Source organism: Lagenorhynchus albirostris, chromosome 6 (genome assembly GCF_949774975.1).
Source record: "Lagenorhynchus albirostris chromosome 6, mLagAlb1.1, whole genome shotgun sequence".
In the NCBI taxonomy this organism is placed as follows: Eukaryota; Metazoa; Chordata; class Mammalia; order Artiodactyla; family Delphinidae; genus Lagenorhynchus; species Lagenorhynchus albirostris.
The window spans coordinates 20,039,522-20,065,674 of record NC_083100.1 but is presented as its reverse complement, the minus strand read 5'-3'; the positions used below and the strand labels follow the sequence as shown (position 1 = coordinate 20,065,674).

Below are 26,153 nucleotides of genomic sequence, written 5' to 3'. Positions count from 1 at the left end.
CATGGTGATCATTTGTCAGTGTATACAAATATCAAATCATTATGTGCACACCTGAAACAAATATAATGTTACATGTCAATTATACCTCAAATTTTTTTAAAAAGCTGGAGCTACAGATAGTTTGTTTCTGTTCTCTGGCACTACCTAGGCCTTACCTTGCCCCAAGAACATTCTACTAGGTAGAAAAAGGTGTGTGTGTGTGTGTGTGAGTGTGTGTGTGTGTGTGTGTGTGTGTTCCCACTCACACGAGCACATGTGGCACGTAGGTGCAGGGGGATGGATGGAGTAAACTATTGGAGGGAAAAAGTCAGTTAATATCCTGACACGTTCCTACTATGTTTATAAATTGTATCCCCGAAAGTTGATAAACTCTCAATACTCTTAGCATTAATAGAATAACTGTAGAAAATTGTCATTTTCAGCTCTTAGAAAACAATTAGATAAACTGAGTGATATAGATGCTTAATTTCTCTGAGTTCTGACTCATCCATGAGTTTAGTAAACTGGAGTAGAACTGGAGTTGGAAGGACCCTTGACTGTCTCATGCAAGCCCCCAGGAGGGCATTGAAGAGACACGTCCTGAATTGACCTCCGGAGCGCCGCCCACGGGACTTCCCAGCCCTCTGCTCTGGAGGCCAGGCCACATCACTGTCCCAGGAGTAGGTGGTGGTGTGCACGGGCCAGGTGGTCAACATCAAGAGCAGCGGGAGGAGGGCGTGGTGGTGCTGTGACACACAGCAGTCACCAGTTTTCCAAACACCAAGTCCCATCCCAGAGCAATAGAGCTAATCTCCCAACTTGGAACCTGGAAAGGGAAAGGCACGAGTCAGACTAGCCTCACCAAGCCACAAGGTGCCAATTTCCACCTCATGCCTCAGTCATAATCCTCCAGGCCTCAGATCACTCAAGCTAACCACTACTGCCAGCCCCAGGCCTCCTCCCACCCCCTTAGTCCCAGCACAACCCAAGACTCCTACTAGAACGTGCAGAACAACAGGCCAGAGCTGTGGGGTGAGGGCTGCCCTGGGTACCACGTAATTTATACCTCTAGGCAGAGCAAGCCTTTGTAAAGTGCTGAGCCCCCTTAAATCTAAACGTCTCCAGCTCTATTCTACTATTATCCTTGCCCTACTCCACTTCTTGGCATCCCTCCTCCCCGCAAGGTCAGAACATTCCTGCTCGCATCACTTCCAGAAGATAGCTGTCGATAAGCAGAAGCTGAACTTGAAGTTTTAAGGCCTCCACTGGAGCCCAGGCCCTGTCAATAGCTGGATGATTCTGGGAAGCTCGGTACTTGGCACATGCGAGACCTCTGATAAATGTCTGTGCATCTGAATCCATCAGGATCTCAGAAAGAGTCTGTTATCCGTAACTCGTACCTCAACCACGTTATTTGTTCTAAAGTGTGGCTCCCAACTTTTTATAAGTGTGAATATCATTTTTTAAAGCCAAGAAATTTCATAGACCATTAATATCTATTGATTGAGAATACCTCAGAACCCAAAGCTATATAAATTCAGCACTCCTCTGAATATGAGTTGTGTTGTTAATCACAACTGCAGCTACTCAATTAAAAATCATAGTATACATACGTGCAAAGTTTACCACCCATTCAGTCAATGACAATTTTTTGTTTAAAATGCAGATTCCTGGACCCACTCCCAGAAACTCTAATTCAGTGGTTTTGGAAGTAGAGTCGTGGAATCTGATTTTAACGCTCAGTGGGCTTTTTAAATGGTGGTCGTTCCCTGACCACTCTTGAGAAATACTATACCAGGGGGGCTTACCCTTGAATTATCTGTCTACCTACTGTGTAGACAGATAATTTATAATTATCAGCTCTTCCTAATTTAACTAAACAGCTGTTGTTCCATTTGGTATTAGCTTTGCTCATCATCTATCCTTCACGTTTTCTGAAGTCTATGAAGGTAACCATGGGAAATATTGGCTTGATGGCTTGGTCATCAGATCGGGGAGGTGCTAAATGATTGAATTTAGTGCCTTGTGAGTGTCCTCCATTAAAGTATCATGATTTCCAATTGTCTGTCTTTCACAGTAAACACTCAAGGCCTGCGATCTTGATTTCTAGCCCTGCAAAGAGAAATTGAAAGAGGTTTGTGTTACTTCTCATTGGCTCTATACCAATTTTACAAACTCAGTTTTGGCCAGAGTTATTCCCTTAATTGTGTGTCTTCCAAATCATACAACCTAGAGATCCATAGCTGGACAACTCGTGTAGTACTAGAAGTTTAACTTCCCTTCTACAATAAACACAGGGATGACCATGGCATCACTGTTCTTGATCTGGACATGGCATTTGGCTCGTCCGTTCAGGAGTCCATAGCGAATACGGATGGTTTCAGAATCCTTTTTGTCTAAAGAGAAACGAGATTTTCTCTTTTCATAATGCCATGGATTTTCCAACATGATTATTAAGAGTTCTGATGAGTCAAATTTAGGCTGGGTTTCTGGCTCCATGTAACTCCCACATTCTTTGAGTTTGGGCTTCTTCTAGAATTCATCAAATCTACGTCCCACACTGACTCCAATTTCTATATTATATTGGAGGTCTGAGGAGCACAGCAAGAATCTGTTTACCTAGCCCAAGTTTCCATTTAAATCAGAAAACAGAGCTCTTAATTTATATTTCCTTTGACAAACAATGGTTTAACTTACAGGGGAAAGGCGTCTCAGGAACTTGGACTAACTTAAGAGGAGAACTAAATTAGAGGTTAGATAAATCTCAGCCTTCCCAATTCAGCCAGGTTCTGCCATCTCCAGTTACTATAAACAACTGTGATTTTGAAAGTGTTGAAAAAAAATACATTGACAACCTCCCCCAAAGGAGAAAGGGATTATGAGAACATTTCGAGCCTCTGTGATGCTCAGTAGTGATGCGGTTATACAGGACAATCTGAGCCCTAGACAAGCAAAGACACCTCAATACTATTCCACTGAGCCCTTGGAATGGGGAGTAAATTGTCCCAATGTTTGTAATTTGTCTGATAAGTCTTGTTATGAGATGTATAGTGAATTCATACAATACTAGGCAATGTCTTCTGGAACTAACTCTCTTTATCTCTTCTCCCCACCCCACACTTCCCACACATGGGAAAGGTATATTTTCATCCCACTTTGCAAATATTTGGAGAGTACCTACCTTGTGCTAGGAATTCCATGGGCAAAAATGTTGAAGATAAGGGTCAGAGAAGACGTGTAATATGAGATCTGCTATTCAGCAATAGAAACGCAACAGCATCCTTTTGTATGCTTCTTATGAAAGAGGAAATCACTATTCCTGGTTTTCCAACACAGACAAACCAGAGAGGGGTCCTGATTATCTTTGACTCAGCTTCAGTGGTTGAGGTACATCTCTATGATGTTCTCTTTATTTCTGCAAAAGTGCAGTGACCATCACCTATCCAAATTTTCCAATTTGAGGAAATCACTACCGCCCCTAGATAAAAAGCTTCAAGGACTCCTAAAGGTAAACTGGGAAAAGGTGGGAGTATGCTTTTCTCACCTGTGACTTTGGTCAAATCTGTTCCCCCACCCTGGGTCCTTGGTTCCCCAAATGCACAGAGAGGAAGTCAAACTAGACCTCCAAGGTCCCTTCCAAATGGGGTAGTCCTCAGGTCTGCAGACTCCCAGCCCTCACAGCTCCTCCTCTACCCTGTGATAAGACCCTGAGTCCTCTGCACTTCTTCTTGGTTTCCCCACCCAGGCCCCCATACTCTCAGAGGAAAAGAGGCAGAATAAATAATCTGCACTAAAAAATCAGAGTCCAGCCATTATTTGGGTGACTATCTCCTGGTTGGGAGTGGGGTGGTCTTTGCATTTTAACAAGGCCCCTGGGATTTCAACATCCATACAGCCAATTGAAGAAAGGAAGGGAAAAGGGAAGTATAGACTTCTTGGAGACCTTCAGCTCATCCCTTAAGCCCCAATGTGCCATTTTTATTAACAAATGGTCCTAGAAAGTCCTATTTCATAGATGAGGGAGACAGTCATGGTCTAGAATCGTTATAAGAGAAAAAAGGAGAAAAAAAAGACTGGTGGGAATTACAGCAAAAGTAAAGATTAGACCAAAAAGCCTACTGTTTAGGATATGCAAGGAGAAAAAGAACTCAGATGATCAGGGATGGCAAGTGTGTATCCAGCAGGCTGCCAGCCCTGGAAGACTTGGCTAAATGATCAGAGCTTTTCCTGCTGTCTCAAATTGCTTCTCAATGCAGCCTCCAGGAGCTGCCATCATTGATCTGTTGGTGGAGGATGTTGAGCCTCCTTGCCATCCATTAGGTTACGCTCGGCAATTTTAGACCCTGGCAGACAGAAGTTAGAAAGAAGCCGTGGAGCTCCTCCGACATCTTGAGGATGATAACAAAGAGCTACCCTGACGCCTACTTACCAGAGCCATTGCCAGAGATAGAAGTGCATGAACCATGGTTCATCTCAAATTCTAAGCGGTTAGAGCAGTGCGGTACCCTTCCTGCCATTCCAGATAGAAGCCACCTCTACATCCCACCAGGTTTCCATCTAGTTTCTCCCTGAGAACTTCCAGTAGCTGGGAGCTTGTTAGTTTTGAGACTGCTTCACTGTTAGACAGCTCTATTAGAAAGGTTTCCTTGAGCTGAGAAAAAGTTACCTCTCTAACTTGTACCTACAGAGCCCAGCTCAGTCCTCTGAGGCCACACAGGAAAAATACATAACTCCCTTCCTTGTGCCAGTTTTTAAACCTTGGTGTCATCTCTCATGTCTCCCTCCATCCTGTCTTCCATAGACCAGGCATGCCTGGGTCCTTCAGCTGTTCTCCATCCAGCATGCTTTCTAATCTAACCTGGGATGGTACTTCTTACGACTGTGGAGAATTGATGGTATCATTTCAATCAGAGACAAAGGATAATTTTTCCCCATTTTGATTCTAAAAGATAAAATTTTTGCTATGTCACTAGGCCATGTGACCTTGGGTAGGATGTATCCTCTCTCTGAACTTGGAGGAGTTTGAACTTCATGAACCCTCCCACCCTTTACAAATCTGAGGAAGTAAGAACTGGCATCATCTGCTGAGCCCATACTCTTGAGGGCTATCCACCAGTGAAATGTGAAGAATACTTCAGTCATTGGGGGAGAAGCAGAGGATCCTGCTGGTGGTACTGTAAGCCTCTCCAATGCTTTTCTGTACAGAAGAACTTTACCTTTGTCCCTCCTATCTTCACATACGTCCCCCTAGTGTTCCTCCCCAACTTCTGTTCTCCTTTACAGCAGCTTTCCATTATCTATGTTTCATCTGGTTCAGAGAGAAACATGGGGATTTCATCTCCAGAACTAGGCTACAATGCAAGCATTTAAGCTTTGATACCTAGGAAATTGGGATTGCTTCTCAGCCTTTTAGCTAAGATTAACTGTAGTATTTGTCCTTACCAGTTTAATAGCAAGGAAATTTGGTAAAAATCCTGGAGATAGTGTTGAGTGATAGGAGTGCTGGGAGAAATATATACTCAGTTTACTAACTGGCCTGGGGCTATTTAAAGTCCTTATTGGAGACCAAGAAGATAAGTCCCAAAACCTGGGATAGGCTTTGGACAGGACAGAGCAGCCAGGAATATGGGAATTACAAGACCCGGACCTGAGCATAGCCAAGGAGTTCTCAACAGCTAAGGATACAAAAAATCAGGGGAAAAAAAGTCACCTATAGGGTCACTGCTATTATCTTCATGTATGATTTGTTCTCAGTCCCTTCCCATTGCCTATAACAGGGCCTGGCCTGTATCAAGTGCTCAATAAATATATGTGGAATGAATGAATCTTCAATAAAAACCTTGTTAATAGCTCTAGTTTTGCATCTTTCAGTCATTTACACAACCAACATTTATTCATCACCTTCAGTGTACTAGGTACTGTGTTAGACATGGGAGAATTTATAGATAAATTTGACATGAGCTCAGAGATCAAATTCTGGCAGGGTAGGAAGGTATTTTCCCAAGTGGCAGTAGCGCACTAAAAAGTGATCAAGATAAGACACAGTGGACACTAAATACGGGGAGACGTTATAAAGGGAGTTAACAAAACGCCTTCATGCGAAAGGACTCACTTCAACTTGTCTTACTCTGTTAGATTTGAAGTTCGATATCCCCTCCTCAGTTACAAGAACTCAGACTGGTTATTGAAACTAATATTCTTAGACATAAATTTCCAGTCGGATCTGGAGGGAAAACTTTTCCCATGGAGGTCCTTATGGCTGGCTCGCTCTCCATTTCCTGGTGAGGTGTCAACTGGCACTGCTCCGGGCAACCCGCCCTACTGTAAACTTTTCCCTGGCAGCTCACCTTTTCCCTGGACTTGCAGCTGGGAATCTCATACCTGGCTACAGCCAAAAGATTTCAGGAAATGGTGTTTTGGAAACACACCTTTCAAATGAAAACAGATAAAGCAGCTGGCAGTGGAGCCAAGGAAAACTCTTCTCTTTCTGAGAAGCCTGGAAACCTACCTGCTCTAAGACACCACTACAGCCTTTAATAAATGCACTAGCACACACAGAGACACACGTACACACAAACGCTCAGCAACTGGGCTGCAGAGCACGCCCTTGAAAACCTGAGAAATGGTATGGCTGTCATTGCTTTTTGGAGGGCGCCATGGCTGCTAGAGCCTGCAGCCCTTCCACAAGGCCTGGATCACACACTTCCTTCTGGAGAAATCTTTATGGCTTCCCCCTTCACACTGTAGACGATATAAACCAAGTTGAGTGGAATTTTGGTAGGCATATCTATGTTAGACACACCTTTTAGCAATCTCCAATTATAAGCCCTGAGGGCTTTGTTTCCAATTTAGTAAAAGGAAAAATAAAAGATGTGAGTTGGGACCATTTCATCTACTAGGGTGGCATTAGTAAGTTGACCCTCACTTTGTGAAAGGCAGCCAAACCCTACCAAGAAAGGCCACTTAAATAATATTTCCTTGCATGACTGTAATACATTCCAATTTATAAAGTGCTTCTACATGGCTGAGCTCAAGTGAACCTCACAACAGACCTCTGGGTAAATTGGGCAAGATGATAATCATCACCCAGTGTAGATGAGAAAACTGTGACAAGAAGTCAATGAGTGACTTGCTCAAGCGCATGTGGGAAGGAAGCTGCTAACACACCTGTTGCCGGTTGTACCTAGGCTTCTGTCCATCACTGCATACATTCTGTTCCTGTAGGGGTTCAAGGTTAATCATAATTTGAACATCAGGCAATTCAAAAAAATTACTGAAATACAGGCCTTCTGTAACCTGAATACAGGTGGGTGTCTTGGAATCCCACCTCCACAAGTCAAAGCTTCACCAAAGCACAGAATTGAATGACATGGGTTGTTTTCTAAGTTTCTTTAGAGAAACAGCACAAGTGTTTTCCTTAGAAAATCCAGAAACACAGAGACCTTCCTCTGAAAACTCTTAACATATTGCCAGTGCCACTTGTGGCAACTAAAAAGAGTCTCTCTCTCTCTCTCTCTCTTTCTCCATCTCCCCCCTCCATTTCCCTTCCTCTCCCTATCTCTGTCCCTCTCCCTCCCCTTCTCCCTCTCCTCCTTCTATCCCTCCCTCCCCTCCCCCTCTCCCTCCCCTCCCCCTCTTCCTCCCCTCCCCCTTTTCCTCCCCTCCCCATCTCCCTCTCCCTCCCCTACTCCTCACCATGCCTTCTGCAGGCACCTCACCACACTCTATCCACATTCTCTCACCATCTCCCCCCTTCACTTCTTGCTCCCTGTATCCGACTCTCTAGGAGGGCACAGACTGGAGTTGTGAGTTGAGTGGGAAGTACTGGGGTAGTTCTAGTATCTCTTGACAAGCAGTAATGATAGACACAACGCAGGGCCACAATTCTGGGAGTGTGTCATTGGCGGGAACACACCAGGGCATGGACACAGTTCTCCAGCACATCACTAGGACCAGCCCTATCTAGGCCTGAAGTGAAGACTCACAAGACAGGGAAGAAATCTCCCAACATTTGCTGAGCTGATGAGACACGAGAGTATAGTCTCTGGCAATTCAAGAGACAAGATGCTGACATTATCCCCTTAATGGAAGATGAGCAGAGGGCCGAGGGAGGAGGGTGAGTATTTCCTGAAAAGTCAATATGGAGATATCCTTAGGGGAAGGTGGGCTTTACATAAGTAAGAAAGGGATTAACCCCCAAAAGTGTCCAAGTGTTGGGGGACACTGAAGCTGATTGGGAGAACCCCAGTGGTCCTGATCTGCCTCTGCAATCCACCCAAGTGAAAGAAGCAGCGATCTTATTTCTTTAGGATTAGTCTGTGAATCCTGCATTGCCCATGCCCTCTACTTCCCATTCACACTGTCAGCTCTTTGAGGACAAATTCTAAACATCTTTGTAACCTCAGCATCTAGCACAGTGCCTGAAGTCTTGAAAAATAATAAACAAATGAATAAATGAAAGACAAGAAAAGGAAAGAATGTCCCTAGTCATTACCATTTATGGATGGGAAAGTTTCCTTTCTTCAAAATGTGATAGTCCCTGGTTCTTGTAATCAACTTTATGAAGCTATATCAGAATTGTCAGTATCTTACAATGAGTTTTTGTAACTTAATCCCTCTTCACTGTAGAATGGATTGGGGAGCCAAACTCAAGAGAATTATTTGGGTTTGTAGAGTGAGGCTGGACGGTGGGACTCTAGGAAATCAACGGGACTGGCTATAGTCTTGAAGATAGTGGATGTCCCTTCAGGAATATTATTATCAGGAATATGATTAGTTACTAGGATGGTGATTTGCCTATTTGTTATCAGATTCATTGCCAGGCCTTCTCTGTCCTATTCTGCATCATAGGAGCTGACCCCTGCCAGCTACATTTTCCCAAACTCCTGTTCCAACTGGATTCTGATTAAGTTCAGCCCATGGGAGTATCTCAGCAGAACACTGGAGGAATGAAAAAGCCCAGGTACTCCCCTCACTCCATGTTGTAGGAGGCATTCTAGCAGCAACTTAGTCTCTTCTGGGGCTCCACAACCACTGGGAAGCTGCTCCCTCTGCAATTCTAATTCCTAAATTCTGGTAACACCTCCTCTTTTTCACACCAGCCTTAGAGACAGGAAATGGCTTCCTGCTCATCTAGCGCTTGGCTCACCCATTTACCCTTTTAGTTCCATCAAACTTAATATGTAGCTATTTACATATTAACATTTCCCGTTTTCCTCCCTTGACTTACCTGGCATAGATTGGTTCTGTTTTCTTGGCTGAACCTTGACCAATACAGCTACCATTTTATATGAGACTTTCTCAGCTCCTACTACTCAGCCTAAATCATGAGGAATTAAAAACTACGTATGTTATAGGTTCATGATGAAGGATATTTGGGCTCAACCAACTTCCTAAACTAGATGATAACCTGGCTGGAGGAGCTTAGACAGTGGTGTGCCAGGAAATGTGTAACAATGGGTTCTCTGAAAGAGAAATCCCAATTTACAGGATTCACCAATTTCCCTGGTTTAAATACTCCCACCGTGGTGGATTTAAGCTACTAATACAATGTCACTGAACATGGAATCGGAAAGAGATGCAGAGTAAGGTTGAGCTGGTGCAGCCAAGGTAGAGCTGGTGCAGCCAGTATGCTGGAAGTCTAAGGATCAACAACCGTACGTCCCTGAGGCAGCTTAAGGGAAAGGGTATTTGGGCAAGTGTGAAATTCCTCTAAATCAAATAGAGAACTTTTGGGGGCTGCAGAGAATTCAGAGAAGCCCTGGAGGGGAGAGGAAGCAGCAGAGAGTCAAAAAGGGAATCAGGAAGAAATATCAAATGGGCATTTGGGGGGTAAAGTATTAAGAGTTGGGAGCTGTAGTTTCCTCCAAGGAAACTGTGGAATCAACAGTAAAGGCTCTCTTTTTCATTAATGTGTTGGAGAGTTGGGATTATTTGGGATGGGAGAGCGAACTGAAGAGCTGACGGAACTGACAAAGAAGGACTCAGCCACATGGGGGGTTACAACAGGTCACAGAGTAGCCTTGTAGAAGGGGGTCTCAGAATCAACCATTCTAACAGCATGATTTAAGAGATGAGGAAACCAAGCCTCAGAAAAGCCACAACCACCCAAGTGAATAGTGGTAGCACCCAGACTCAAGCTCAGGTTTCCTCACAAGACCATTCATTCAAATATCAAATATCATTCAACAAATATCACTTGGCAGTGGAAGTTTGTTGCAAGCACTGCAGACATGGTCCTTATCTTCAAGAACCTTCCTATCCAGCGGAAGACAGAAGGATTAAATAGCTTATCACAGTTTGTCACTATCTTTTCATGAAGGAAAAGTATAAGATGCTTTTGACAGACCTCCCATGAAGACCCAGTTTAGACAAAGGGATGTGGGGAGGTATCTTTGAGGAAGTCTGACACTGAGCTGAAATAGGAGTGGAGAACAGGGGTCTATCAGGTAACGATGAGGGAAAAGAGGGTTCCAGGTAGAGGGACATAACATGCAATGACTCTGGCTCAGGGTATGAGTCCCCAGACAAATGCCACTTATATAGCATGTCTTCTCTTTCATCACCAGAGAGCCCTGAAATGTTTCAAAACCTAAAGCCCTGAGTTATAAGCAAGATGATAAAACTTTGTCATAATGTAGTGTGTTGAATTTAGGTGCAAATATATGAGTGACTTTCACCCATATACTTTGGAATGAAAACTGGTGGGTGCCTTGAGCCTGGGCAGTACCACCTGGAATACTTAACCTCTCTCAATCACTGAACCCCACAAATCCCACACCAAAGTAGAGCCTCTGATTCTCTCTATGAGGAAAATTGAGATACACGAACACATTGTCCAGGCTATGTCTTTGTACTTTTACCTGCTAAAACCCACTGGATGTCCCTGTGTCTTTCCTGACTGCTTGGGGTAGATAGCACACCCCTGGGAGCCCACAACTTCCTTGGACAATGGCCCACTCCCCACTCCATTGTGGGGGTGAGAACTGTCATGTATGCCTCTTTTCTGAGCTTGGACTCTCCCCCCAGCCACTTGCCTCCCAACTTCATCTTCTGAGGCTGGGGGAGACATTAAAGCTCATTTTTGCTTTTGTGTAGAGCGAGTCCATCATATGCTTCCTAGTCAGTAATTCCATCACATTATTTTCAAATATCAACTGGAACTAAGTTTATATTCAGAGTTTTTCATGACCCCTCCAGCCCTAAACTTTAGACAAAGCAAACACCACCACTGCATCTCAGATAGACTTGCTACCAAAATTTGGGTCGATTTCCTTTTCCTTTTCTCTAAAAAGGATACATACAGGCCAACCCTTGCATGGAATTGGCTGTAAGGAAAAACAAATAACCGACTTGTAAATGCTCTGGATTTCTTCCTGAAGCACCATCTGGAGAGCCGAGTTCTATAATCCCATGGATAAGACTGTGATGTCTTTTGTGAGAAATGCCTTTTTCCAGAAGGCCAGAATTCCAGTCCACTAATATTTCATGACTTTTGGCATGCTGCTTGAATTCTTTCAGACTCAGTTTCCCTCCTTTGCAAAATGGGGTAAATAATACAGTCCAGTCAACTGGTACCATAGGAACAATTCCTAAAACAATTTTGTGCATTGTATAAGGAAAGATGTCAGGGAATCCACATTTTTTTGTGAATTTTTTCAGATTAAATTGCTTCAACAAGAGGCAGGGGATTTAAAAAATCCAAATGGGGAAATCAGCGAAGATGTGCACACAAATCACTGTCCTTCTTTTTGGCATATGGTGTCACTAAGCATTGTGACGTCAAAGATAGGCACTTTTCATCAGTAGTTTTTAAATGTGCTGAGTCTCATTTTCCTGAGGCTCCCGGATGCAAGAGGCTGAATAGATAGAAGCTGTGGGTGTCTCTGGAAAAGAGCTTATTTCATTTCCCATGCTCCCCAACCCTACCCAAGATCACTTGTCATTGAGATGAACCTTTGTGGAGAGGCACATAGGAGCAGAACTCTCTGGGAGTATGGGAGCTTTTTCAGGATGTCAGGAACTGGAGAATGTATATGACTTAAGAATGACACCCATCCGTGTTAGAGAAGAAGGCTGAGATTGCAAAACATGCCCTGGAAAGGAAGAGAGCAGATGTTATACCTTCACTACCTCGCTGTTTTGAAACCGGAAGGCATCAATCCAGTCCCTCCCCTCCCTGGATACCTTCTCTGGTTCAGTTAATCAAATGTTCCAGAAACTAGCCCTTCCCTCTTCCCAACCCATAGGACTTACTAGTTTTCATGTGAAAGGTATTGATTCAGAAACTCCCGATGGCTCCCTGATAAAGCATTGATTTTTATTACACATCCTGTCCCCTAATGCACTTGACAGATTCCAGAATTCTGTTCTCTTGCGTGCCTTTCCATTTTCTTCATTGTAAGGCCCTCCTCCCTCAAATAAACCCTAACTTGGGTTTAAGACCTTCCTGGAAGATGATTCTACAGCCTCCCCTTCTAGACCTTCCCAACCCTCCCTCTCATTCAAATGAGAGAAGCATTAAAGGCCCCCTTGTCCTTGTCCCCCAGCAGACCCTCATAAATCCACAGGGAAGTTTTTTTTTTTTAATTAAAGCGTCCAAATAATTAATGATCAACTCCATTTGGGCCATTGAAAACCCAAATGTCACACGGTTGAAAAGACCCAACCAAATAATTCAGTGTACCCTATAAAGCTTTAAAAAAGCAGAGCCCAAGATGCCTGCATGACTGGTTTCTGTGCTGTCTGAAAAGCTTGGTTGGGTTTTGGGGCACTTGATTGGATTCCAGGAATAATGTGCCCTGAGCACAAAGGGCTCTTTTGATGTGTCTGTGCCATAGCTCCTCCCCTTCCCTCCTCACTTTACCTGGGATACACATTCTCCTTGTCTCCCAAGTTGGAAAAAATAACCCATGGAAGAGAGGAAAAAACAGCAGAGGGAAAATTGAGGGTGGGGGTCGGGGGTTAACTGCAGTTCTTAGTCTGAGTTTGGTTACTAAAGTCTGGTTATTCCAGAGGAATAGAAGAAATGGAGTTTATACAATGTCTGTGACTAGACACTGGAAAAATGCGATGAAAAGATGCCTCTCGCTTGAACTTGGTCCCTTGAGCTATGAGTAACAAGTGAGTCTCCCAGCAACGACCTGCTACTTTCAGAGTCAGAAGAACTACAGATTACCAACCCTGGAAATCAACGTGGAATTACATGCCCAGTTCAGGCAGAGAATCTCATAGACAGTGAGTTCAGCTTGATTTTTCATGGGTACTAGAATATTCAAGAAAGATAGAGAGAAAGAAGGCAGAGTCCCCATTGCTAGAATGCTCTGAGAAAAGTGACAGAGCCAGCTAAAGGTCAGTATGAAGCACTGGCCCTGGGAGAAAAAGAGTGCTGTTCTAGCCCCAACCGTATAGGTGCCCAGATTGGCAGCAAAGGCCAGCAAGCTGGTGGTAGAAGAGGTCTAATAGAGGTCTTCCTGGGCTAACTTGAATAGGCTGTTTGACCCTTCTAGTCTTATTTTCTTTATCTGCAAAAAGATGAACTTCAACTACATAGCTCTGAGATTCTGTTTCAGAAACCTATTGCTGCCCCCCAAATTAATGTGGGCATAGCAATCTGCTACATAACAATCTGCTTATATAGGAATTCTTTATTTCAATTAGAGATATATATATATATATGTTGTATACATATAGATTCATTCCATTTACTCCAATGATTTGATATTTTTGATGTTATTATAAGTGGTATATGTTATTTTATTTTAAAATTATTTGTTGCTAGTATATAAAAATACAATTGATTTCTGTATATTGAATTTGAACACAGTAACTTCACCAAATCATCTATTAATTCTAACAATTTACCTATAAATTCTCAGTCAGTTCTCACCTGCTGAGATCACAGAGAAGATATTTGATATATTTGTTAAATTTCTTTGGGCTGCAAGTAGAAAAAGTGACTCTGGCCAACTTAAAGCAGGATTTGTTTACCTTAAAGCTACAGGATAGTTCTGTGAGTCACAGGAAAAAATGAACTACCAAGACTCAGAAAAGGACAGGGCCCAGAGCAGCATTAGGGGACAAATTGACTGTTTCTTCAGGATATGCTCCATCAGGATAAACTCTGAACTTCCTTTATGTGACTCCTCTTAAGATTCAAATTCCTCAGAATCAAATCTTGTTGCCACTATTGAGATCCAAACATTGACCATGTTGCCAGTAAACTGACAGGCCCACCAAGACTATGTGCAATTCTGGAGGAGTGGTACCCCAAAGGAAATTCACCTTGCTGTTATAAGAAAGGAGAATTGATACGGGAGAAGCAAGACAACACATGGCCACCGTGTACAGTATCTAATTGGATCGTTCTGCCTCTCACCCATTTTATCAGACTATGCAGATTAGCACTTAAATTTTGATGATGACACTGGTGATGGAGAAGATTACCATCTCAGACAGCCCTGTCTTCCTATCTAGGCATCAAGAGCACTTGGAACTGTCAGTGACCCATGTTATTCATTTATACGTGAAAGTAGATCTTTTGCCTTCCCTGGGTTTCAATCAACCTCCTCTCTTGTAATATGTCGTGTGCCACCATTGAAGTAGAATTGATTAATAACCTAATGTATGTATGTTCCTCCTGCTTTCTTGCCTCTATCTTCTGTCTCTTTCTAAGGGAGGTGGAGTGTTTATTTTGCTGCGGTTACTTTGCAGTAAGAGACCTAGTATTTATGCTGATACAATCAGTATGTACACTGAAGTCTACCTGCTTGTTGAACTGCTGGCTCTCGGCTTGAGCACACTTAGTGTATAAAAGATGTTTGTGGGACTCCTAGGTGTTTTTAATCCATAAGAAGATGGATCGAGGTCATCATAATCAATTTTCTTAAGGAGAGAAGTAGAGTGAAAATGAAGTGAGGTTAAAAGGCTCTTATCTTTGCCATCACTCATTTCCACCCTTATTTATTTCACTCTTTGGTTTTAATTAGCATACTGACAAACGGAGCTACAGACATTTTCATCCCCACACCAACTACTGCCCTGATTTCAGTTCCAAGTTATAAAACCTAATCTGAACCTTAGACGGGAAGCTACAAACTATAACTTTAAATTTCGGTTTACAGAGTTCCCTAGGATGGAGGGATTGAGTCGGGAGAGGTCCTGGGAATCAGAAAACAAACTACCTTCCTCCCCTAAAAGGACCTGAGGACGTTTGAAACAAAACTCATAAAATACCATTTTCACAACATCTCCACTGAGAAGAATTGCAAGAGTACATCTCGTCCATCCCCCTCCCAGCAACTGCTCCTAACTAATCCCAGACTAAAGGAGGTGTCTCTTGTTCTTCAAAATCACTTGAAGGACATTTCACAATTCCCCTTGGTCACCTGTTTCAAAATATAAGAACTGCATGCCAGGAAAATCTTCCTCATATTCAAACACTTGTTCTTTCTTCAACTCAGACCATTTGGATAACTAAAGTATAAAATTTCAGAACTGGAAGTTACTTTAAATACCACTTAGTCTAGAGGTTACAACTGGTGACCCAGGGATTGAGACATATTTTACTAGGGTCACAGAAAGTTTAATTTTTGTATTAGTTGCCAATGCTTAGATATTTCCTTTTTAAAAATCCATATAGTTGCATCTCTAGAAAAAGATCAGAAGATCTGGAAACACTGTGGCCCTCATTCCTATGGCAACAATCACAACTGGGCACTCCTCTTTACACTGGGGTAATAGGGAGAAAATAAACTCTAGTACATCAAAAAGCCAACCAGGCCTGCTTGTCTCATTTTCCCTAAATGACTAGCCCCTATAGGCATTTAAGTCTGTGATCCCTGCTTTTTTGCTGACAAGAAAACTGAGAGTCGGAAACAGGTTAACTGAGGTCATCAGCTATAGGTGTGGCAAGAACTAGAACCCAGGACTTGTGCCTCTTGGTCCAATTCTCCTCTCCTGTAGGGCACTGCTTTCAGGATGTAGCCTTGATGACCTGGGGCAGCTAAAGAAAAAAATGATAGGAAATGAGGAGTTGGCATAATAAAAGACAAAAAAATACCATTTTCATATTTCCTGTCACTTTTTATAGTCCTTGGGTCAGCTCAGCAGTATGCTGATAGAGATGTGCCCTATGAATCACTAGGGAAGATAACCAGCTGACACCCAGTGAATAGCAAAGGAAGGGTCCAATGGGAAGGCTTAGAAAACCAGGCTCATTTTTATGTTGAGGAGTGGTGTGTGTGTGTGTGTGTGTGTGTGTGTGTGTGTGTGTGTATGTTTGAGGGGTGGTTCTTAGTGCTTTTAATCCAGGAAAAAAAAAAAAGCAAGGTGATATGCCCATTTCCAACTCAAGTATGGTCTGGAGAAGACAAAGACAGGACTTACAGAGAATATGAAGATGGGGGTGTTGTCTATCAAGAAAATAAAAAACAAAGATTCCAATCTAAGTGTATGTTTACAAGAGGCTGTTCAACTTAGAGGTCAATTCAGCAAAAGTAAAGGTTGAATAGTATATTGCTTAAGAGATTTCCCAAACTAGTCTTTTCATACTAAGTATATAGAACCTAAAATGGTCTTTTGAGCCTCTGAAGAGGGAGTGACCCCTGGGCAGAGTAAGAATTTTGTGTTAACCCTCTCTTGCAACATGAAAGAAAAAACTAGGTTAAATATTAAGCAACATGTAGAGCCCCAAAGTACCTGATCATTGCAGTCAGTTCAGCCTCTGAATAGGTTAGCTATCATGTGGCCAAAACAGCTGAAGGATTAAGTGCATCATCACAGCCACCAAGTATCAACCAATCCTTTGAAATGCTTTCTGGCTGTGAATGTGGCTCAACATAGAGAAACATGGCCAAAACAGGCTTTCAGATTTCCTTCTTGTAGCTCTTCAATCATAACCAAGAAGAGATGGAGAAGTAGCCCTTCTTCCCAAGAGCAAAGACATGACTTGAGCTTGAGATATTTGAGTTTAGTTGAGGTTTGAGGGCGTTTAAATCCCTCCTTTTCCACTGAGACACAATTGGCATTCATGTGGAGAACAGCTTTTGCTAGTTGGGAAAAGACTTAGCCAAGAGTTCTTTCTCAAGGTCAACTGATTAATAAGCTTAGTGGTCTTTGTGGGTTACAAAACAAACGGATTAATATCCATTCCCTCCCAGAGCTCACCAACTAGAGACACTGTATTTACCAGTTGACCAGGTCCTCTCCTTCCCTTAACTTCTTCCTTAAGAAAATCGGAAATAAATTAAAAGAGCATCCTGGAAGGCCAATTCAGTGCCTGGTGGTCTTAACAAAATCATACACAGTTGATTTGTCCTCCCTTTTGGTATCAATTTGATGCCAGAAATGCTTCTTTTTTTTTGCAGTACGCGGGCCTCTCACTGTTGCGGAGCACAGGCTCCAGATGCCCAGGCTCAGCGGCCATGGCTTACGGGCCCAGCCGCTCCGCGGCATGTGGGATCTTCCCGGACTGGGGCACAAACCTGTGTCCCCTGCATCGGCAGGTGGACTCTCAACCACTGCGCCACCAGGGAAGCCCCAGAAATGCTTCTTGAATGGAGAATTTCTTTCCTGTGATGATGGTGAAGTTTTTTCTAATGAAACAAGAGGAATACTATATTAAGAAACACAGTATAAAATCAGTGGATAAAAGGTGCTGAGATAATTGGCTATTAATATACAAAAAACTTTTAATTGAATCCATACATCTCACCTTAAACAAAATTGTATTTAATGTTGATTAAATACAAAGATATGAAAAAGAAAAGTTGAAACCTTTTAGAAAAAAGTATAGCACATTTAAAACCTGTAATAGGAAAGAATTTTTTGAATCCATAATATACACACGAAAAAACATTTTAAGCAACTACTTTAAAGAGACTTGATAAATTCACCTATATTAAAACAAATACAAAACATATATTAAAAAGATACACAATAGACTGGCAGAAGATATTTGCAAACATATAACAGAAGATTAGCATCCAGGGTGTATAAAGAACTCCAAAAATTACTAGGCAAAAGAAAAATGACCATCAAAATGTCTAACATCCATGTAGAGTCCCAGACGGAAAGGAGACAGAGAGTAGGGCAAAATAAATATTCGAAGAAATAGTCGTCAAAAACTTCCCAAATTTGGTGAAAGACAAAGCAGCTCAGCAAACCCCAATCATAAATTTGATAAACTCAAATAAATCCCTGACTATACACATTGCAATCAAACTGCTGAAAGCTATGAATAAAGAACAAATCTTGAAAGCAGTTAGAAAAAAATGACACATCACATACCAGAGAACAATGATTCAAATGACAATGGATTTCTCATCAAGAACCACGGAGGTTGAGACCACAGTGGAATAACATTCTTTAAAGTGCTGAAAGAAAAAAAAAAGCTACCAACCCAGAATTTTATATCCAGCAAAATATTCTTCAGAAGTAAAGGTAAAATAAAGACATTTTCAAATAAAGAAAATCTAAAAGAATCACTGCTAACAGTCCTGCACAACAAAAAATGCTGAAGGAAGTTCCTCAGGCTGCAAGAACATGGTACTAGAGTAAAACTGCATCTTCAGGAAAGGATGGAGTATCAGAATGGTAAATGTAAATATCTGGTATATAACTCGTGGTTCAACCTGAGACGTATATAGATAGAGAGATAGAATAGAGACAGAGATAGAGATGAGATGGAGATGGAGATAGACAGGGAGAGAGAGAATAAAAGAAAGAGAGAGAGAAGAGGGAGAGAAAGGGTTATTACAAAGAATTGGCTTATACAATTACGGGGTCTGGTGAGGGCAGGTGATCAAGAAGGGAAGATAATGAGTAAGTTAGAACCTCACAGGTTTGGAGTCTCTGAGCTCAGGGAAAGCCTAAGCCCTGTTTTAAAGGTCTAACCTAGGATTATATTCCTTTTGATTAAAGTCAACTGGTAATAATTGAGGACTTTAGTTACATCTACAAAATCTCTTCACAGCAGCACCTAGATCAGTGTTTGACTGAATAGCTGGAACTGTAGATCAACCCACCCAAGTTGACACACCAAAAAGCCACTACATCTGGATAAATAGGAAACATTACTTTCTTTCCTCTTAAGCTCTTTAAAATACATATAGTTGCTTAAACTAAAAATTTTTATATTGGTGGAATTTTCAATGTTTGTAAACATATGACAACTGTAATATAAAGGATGGTGGGTATCTATGTTTTAAATGAGTGGTAATACTCTTAGTAGACTGTGGATTTATATAATTTACAAATATATTAAACAACCACTAAAATAATACAATAATGTATAGTTTTATGCCAACATATAAATTAAAATAGAATACTAAAAATACTCAATCTTAAACAAGGCAGGAATTTGCGACAACACGGATGGACCCAGAGGACATTCTGCTAAGTGAAATAAGTCAGACAGAGGAAGACAAATACTGTATGGTCTCACTCATATGTGAAAGTTTTAAAAAAACAAAACAAGCTCATAGTACAGAGAACAGATTGGTGGCTGCCAAAGGTGGGGGGTGGGGGATGGGCAAAATGGGTAAAGGAAGTCAAAAAGTACAAACTTCCAGTTATAAAATAAATATGTCATGGAGATGTTAAATAAATAAATAAAAACAAGGCAGGACATGATAACAGAGCAGCAAAAAACAAACAGTAATATAAAGAAATAGTAGACCTAAATTCCACCCGATCACTAATTACATTAAATGTTAGTGGTCTAAGCGTTAAAAGGGAGAGATTGCCAGAATAGATCTTAAAAAAGCAAGACTCAGGTGTACTGCCTCCAAGAGATGCACTTTAAATATAAAGATACATGTAGTTTGAAAGTAAATGGTTGGAAAAGTTATACCCTGCAAACAGTAAGCATAAGACTGGAGTGACTATATTAGTATCAAATTTTAAAAATAGACTTCAGGACAAAGAGTATAACCAAAGGTAATTTTTAGAAGGGACAACTCACCAGGAAGACAATAATTATAAATGTGTTTGCCCCTAATAGGAGAAGCATGTGAATCAATACTTGACAGAAATAGAGGGAAAAAAAGGACAATTTCACAATTATAGTAGGTTTTAACACCTCTCTGTCATCAATGATAGAACAACCAGAAGATCTAAACATTACTATTAACCCTCCTGATCTAACAGACATTGATAAAATTCTATCCAAATACACATTCTTTTTAAGCACACATAGTACATTCACCAAGATAGAACATATACCATACGATAAGACGTGTCAATAAGTTCAAAAGAACTGAAATCATGTAGAGTGTGTCCTATAATCACAAGAGAATTCATCAATAATGTATCTAGGAAAATCCAATTATTCAGAAATTAAATGACATACTCTAAATAATTTATGGGTCAAAGACAAAACCACAAAGGAAATTAGAAAATACTTTTGAACTGAATGATAAAGAAAATACAATATGAAAATTTGTAAGATTGCACTAAAGTAGTGCTTAAAGGGAAACACAGCTTTAGGACTCCCCTGGTACTGCAGTGGTTAAGAATCCGCCCGCCAATTCAGGGGACACGGGTTTGATCCCTCGTCTGGAAAAATCCCACATGCAACGGAGCAACTAAGCTCATGTGCCACAACTCCTGAGCCTGCACTCTAGAGCCTGTGAGCCACAACTAAGCCTGCGCGGAACAAGTACTGAAGCCTGCGTGCCTAGAGCCCTGCTCCGCAACAAGGGAAGCCACCCCAATGAAAAAATTACACACAGCAACAAAGAGTAGCCCCTGTTCACCGCAACTAGAGAAAGCCCGCACGCAGCAACAAAGACCCAACACAGTCAAAAATTTTCTAAATTTTAAAATTAAAAAAAAGAAGGGAAACACAATTTTAAGTGCAAAAGAAGGTCCAAAAACAATCACCTAATCTACCTTAACAAGCTCTAAAAAGAAAAATGAAGCCCACAGTGAGTAGAAGGAATGAAATAAAGATGAGAACAGAAATCAATGAAATTGGAAACAGTTTATAGATAAAATTAACAAAGTCAAAGCTGGTTCTTTGGGAAAAGAATTACAAACTCCTATTTAAACTCATCCAAAAAACAGACAGAAAGGGAGAGAGAGAGAGAGAGAGAGAGAGAATACAATGTCGGGAATAAAACAAGGGTTATCACCACTAATCCTATGACATTAAAAGAATAATAAGTGAATTTTGGAACAACTTTGTATCATCATAGTTTACAACTTAGATGAAAGAAATAATTTCTTGAAAAATATAACTTATTAAAATTGGTACAGAAACAGAACTAATGAATTGCCAGGTTTGAAATAGATTTGATGAACCATCAAAACCACCCCAAAAGGAAAACAATCAACAAGTGGCAAAATACACTAACAGACAATTCACAAAAGAGAAAATCTGAACAATTCCTAATCCTATGATTAGGATGCTTGATCTTTAGGAAATATAAATTAAAATTACATGAGGAAACGTTCCAAATTTATCAAAGAGGCAAAAATTAAAAGCCTAACAATAATAAATATTGGTGAGAATACATGAAAAAGAGAAATTCTTATAAACTTCTAGTGGATCTGCAAATTGGTACAAACACTTTAGAGGCAATTTGACAGCATCTAGTAAAGTTGACAAAGCAGATATCCAGTAACTCCACTGGTAGGTATTTGTTTAGAGAAACTCACGTGTGTTCACAGGAAATGTGTATAAGGATGTTCATGAAAGTTTCATTTGTAACAGAAAATGTTGGAAACAAGCTAAATGTCCATCAAGAGGAGCATGGATAAAAAACATGTTTTGATATATACATATATGGAAATCTAAACAGCTGTTAATAGGACAGTACAGGAGATATATGTTCAATACAAATAAATATCAAAAAGTTAAACAAAGAAACCAAGTTGCAGAAGGATACACAAATGATGCCATTTTTTTAACACTTAATATATGAAAACAATGCAACATAACTTTAAGGATACATGGAGAGTGGATATATAAAGGCGGAGATGGGAATGATAAATACCAAAACCAAATACCGTTGTCTCTACTGAGAAACGGGGGGATGGGATCAAGCATATTTGTAACGTTTTCTTTTCAGGTTGATTGGTGCACATAAGGGTATTCACTCTGGTATGCATTGCACCTTTTCGTAAGTCTGAAATATAATGTAATTTTAAAAATTATAAAGGAACCGGAGTCCCAAATATGGCTGCTTGGCAAAAGCTGGAGGCTTCAGCTGTAATGAGGGAATAGACGCCCTTGCTGAATGCCCTCAACTGTTTTGACTTCTGGAGGGGCCGGCCGTGATTACAGCTGCGATTAGGTGACTCACCATAATTATGTTTTGTTGAAATTGAATTTGTTGAAGCATGAATCATTCTGCCCGAGTCCAACCTAATTGCTCCGACACTGTGGATGGGAAGGATGGCGAAGGAGTTTTCCGTGGAGGTCACCACAGATGACTGTGCGCGCGTACGCGTGGGCATGCGTGTGCATGCCTGCACACACGCGTGCCGCGCTCGCCTTGCACAGAGCCAGCCGCGCTGCTTGGTTCTCTGTGATGATGGGAGGTTGGCAGGGAAGGTTTACAGGTTCAACTGTGGTTTATTCTGCCTCCCACCCCCTACTCATATTTGTGAGTAATTCACTACTTGGCTATTTGGCGTCCTGGGGGCGGGGGGGAGGGGAGGGTCTCTGGGCTTCAGACCGGCCCCCCTCTGGGTGTTGTCTGGCTCCTCAAAGCTGCTAACCGGCAGATTTTATCCATGTTCTCCCAGCTCAGACCCCCTACTGCTCAGCGGGTATCTGAAGGATGCCCTAGGAGATGTGTACCAGCTGCAGAGCTGTAATTTAAATCCACAGGGCTTTCTGAGGAGGCAAACTGCAAACCCAGAGTGTGGCAGAACCCCTGGAGTTTCCCTCTCTGCGGCGCACTGGGGGATGGGGACTACTTGAGCTCTTACACACTGTGAGTCACCCACAGTCACTCCAGCAAAGAGCTTAGAGCCTTTTTCCTGACTCGGAACTGTGAAGACGTGAGCCCTCAAGTCATCCGGTCATTGTTCATCTCTGTTGTACCAATGGAACAAATGAAATGGGCTTTGCCTATAAGAGGTTGAGTGTAGGTTAGACACGAGTGAGAACTAACTGACCAGTGGTTTTTCTGATTGCAGATGAAAACTGCAAAAGGACAGCAATGAGAGCAAACACTTGTCCACCACTCACTAGGAACCAGGCACTGTCCTAACCACATTTTAACTCATTTACTCTTGACAGCTTCGTGGGGTGGATGTCTTTACCAGCAGCACTTTGCAGACTAGGAAACTGAGGCATGGGAAAGTTAAGTAACCTGCTCACATTCACTTAGCTAGTAAATGAAGGAGCCCAGACTCACTCAGACTGTCTAGTTCCAGGTTTCATGCTCTTAACCACTCCCCTGCATGCCTTGAACATGGCAGACACTATGCTGGGAGCTTTAAAAAGTCATCTGACTTACTCCTCAAAACAATTCCCATTTGACACATTTGAGAGCACTAAAGCTGAAAGAGGCAAAGTAACTTGCAAAGATTATACAAATAGTAAGTCATACAATTAAGATCTGAACCTTTTGGTTCAAAATACCTGCCCGGTGCTGAAGCAGAAGAGAAATGCACAAGACAGGATAGGCATGAGCAACAGTCCATGGGCTCCAAAGCTGTAGTCCATCCAACTGCTCATTGGAAGGTTCTCCAGGCATGTTCCTGAGCTCCTTTCTCCTCCTCTGATTCAGACTTGGGTGTGATCATGGCAGTCTCTTTCCAATTACTACATCTCCTCTTGCAACCATCTCTTCTGTGCCATTATTAAACACAGTAATGAAAGTACTAGCATTTTAAACTAGCACTTTTTAAATCCATTGGCTTTTTTTTTAATCTTTAATTTCTACTTACTAGAGTCAATTATTAAACAGTAAACACTCCAGGGAAAAGGTAACATTTTAAACCCATGTTGACAAACTTTTGAAACAATTGGTTGAGTGGTCACTGACAATGAGGAATTCTGGGTATAGACTCACAGTGGGCATTTGGAGAATCAAAGAGGCAGTAAGTTTAATTAATAGAGAAATGCAACTCAAAACTGTAATGAAGTATCACCTCACACCAGTTGGAATGGCCATTGTCAGAAAGTCTACCAATAATAAATGCTGGAGAGGGTGTGAAGAAAAGGGAATCCTCCTATACTGTTGGTAGGAATGTAAATTGATGCAGCCACTATGGGGACCAGCATGGAGCTTACTTTAAAAAAATGAAAATAGAGTTACCATATGATTCAGCAATCCCACTTCTGGGCATATATCAGAAAAAAACAAAAACTCGAATTTGAAAAGACACATGCACCCCAATGTTCATAGCAGCACTATTTACAATAGCCAAGACATGGAAACAACCTAAATGTCCATCCACAGATGAATGGATAAAGAAGATGTGGTATATATATATATATATATATATATATATATATATATATACACACAATGGAATATTACTCAGCCATAAAAAATAATGAAATAAGGCCATTTGCAGCAACATGGATGGACCTAGAGATTATCATACTAAGTGAAGTAAGTCAGATAAAGGCAAACATCTTATGGTATCACTTATATGTGGAATCTAAAAAAATGATACAAATGAACTTATTTACAAAACAGGAATAGACTCACAGACATAGAAAACAAACTTATAGTTACCAAAGGGGAAAGGAGGAGGAGGGTTAAATTAGGAGTTTGGGATTAATAGATACACACTACTAGATATAAAGTAGAGAAACAACAAGCACCTACTGTATAGCACAAAGAACTATATTCAATATCTTGTAATAAACTATAAAGGAAAAGAATCTGAAAAAGAATATATTATTTTATGTATTCTGAATCACTTTGCTATACACCCAAAATATATAATTGTAATTTATATATTACAATTATATAATTGTAAATCAATTATACTTCATTTTTAAAAAAAGAAAAACACTTTAAAAAATAAAATAAATTAAAGACAAAAAACAAAGAGCCAGCAAGGAATGGTGATAAGGTCAGAGACAGGACCCAATTTACAGCCCAGTTATTCCAGGAAGAAGTCTGTGCTCTTTTCCTTCCCATTCTCTTTTGTTGCCTCTGAAACACCATAGATTCAAAGCTGGTGGATGAGCAGCAAATCCCAAGATCCTTGCAGACATGAATGTCAGAGTGTCCAGGGCTCAATATACCACCCAGTTCTTTCAGTTTAGAAACCAGGAGACTCACACCTCAATGGCTACATGATTGTCTATGGTTGCACAGCTGGACAGTATCAGAACCAGTAATAAAACTCAGAAGTATGGTCCTGAGAGAATCAACAGCCCTGAACAGCTAAAGGAAGGGACAGACGACCAGTCCTCTGACTTTCCCTGTCCTTTAAAAGACTATTCTTCTCTAGTAGCACCACAGAAATGTCCTTCCCATGAAATAGTGGGAGTGCTGCATGGTAGAGGAACATGAAATGTGCACTTGGAACTCTACATTCCAAGTCCAGCTCTGATACTCATGACCTGTGTTATCTTGGGCAAGTCACATCCTTTCAAACCTCAGCTTCCTCAACTGTCAATTGAAAAAAATCATCAAACCTTTCTCATTGACTTGTTTTGAGCATGAGATAAAATACCACTTTTGAAAGCACCTGGCATAGCCTCTGGTCCTAGCACATGTTCACCAAGCTTTGCAGCCTCATGAATGCTTTGTCATTGCACTTTGATTGCAAGAGGAGAAATTAGGGTAACAGGTAACTGTTCCTGTTACCTTTGCTTTTTTCCAACCTCTTAGTTTGGTATCATTCTCTGACCTAACAAATTCACTATCAAGTTTACCATCCGGAATGCAGGGATGTTTTAACAATCACTTTTCACCTATGAATTTTATGGAAGCTCACTTATCACCCCCCAGCTTTGGCCTCTCCCAAGTACACCTCTATTCATTGGAAAGCAAGGTGTGCTGTCAGCTGTGCAGCCATTCGTACACCTACCTAAGATTTGAGTCCTCTTTTTCTTATGCCATTTTTTAGTCAAAATGCCTGCTGTCCTGTTTCTCACTTGAAAGTTATTCCATCCTAACCTCTCATATTACTTTTTCCTATTTCTCTTCTCCTTTCTCTGATATCCTTCAATTTCCCCAGTTTCTCTTCTTAAC

At 41.2% G+C, this 26,153-nt stretch overlaps 1 non-coding gene across 1 annotated transcript; it reads left to right on the top strand.

The window, feature by feature from the left end:
* The first annotated feature begins 5,372 nt into the window (after positions 1-5,372).
* On the top strand, positions 5,373-5,568 carry LOC132522522 (U2 spliceosomal RNA). The gene has a single exon (XR_009541263.1). It is a non-coding gene; the product is annotated as a U2 spliceosomal RNA (small nuclear RNA).
* Positions 5,569-26,153: the final 20,585 nt, after the last annotated feature.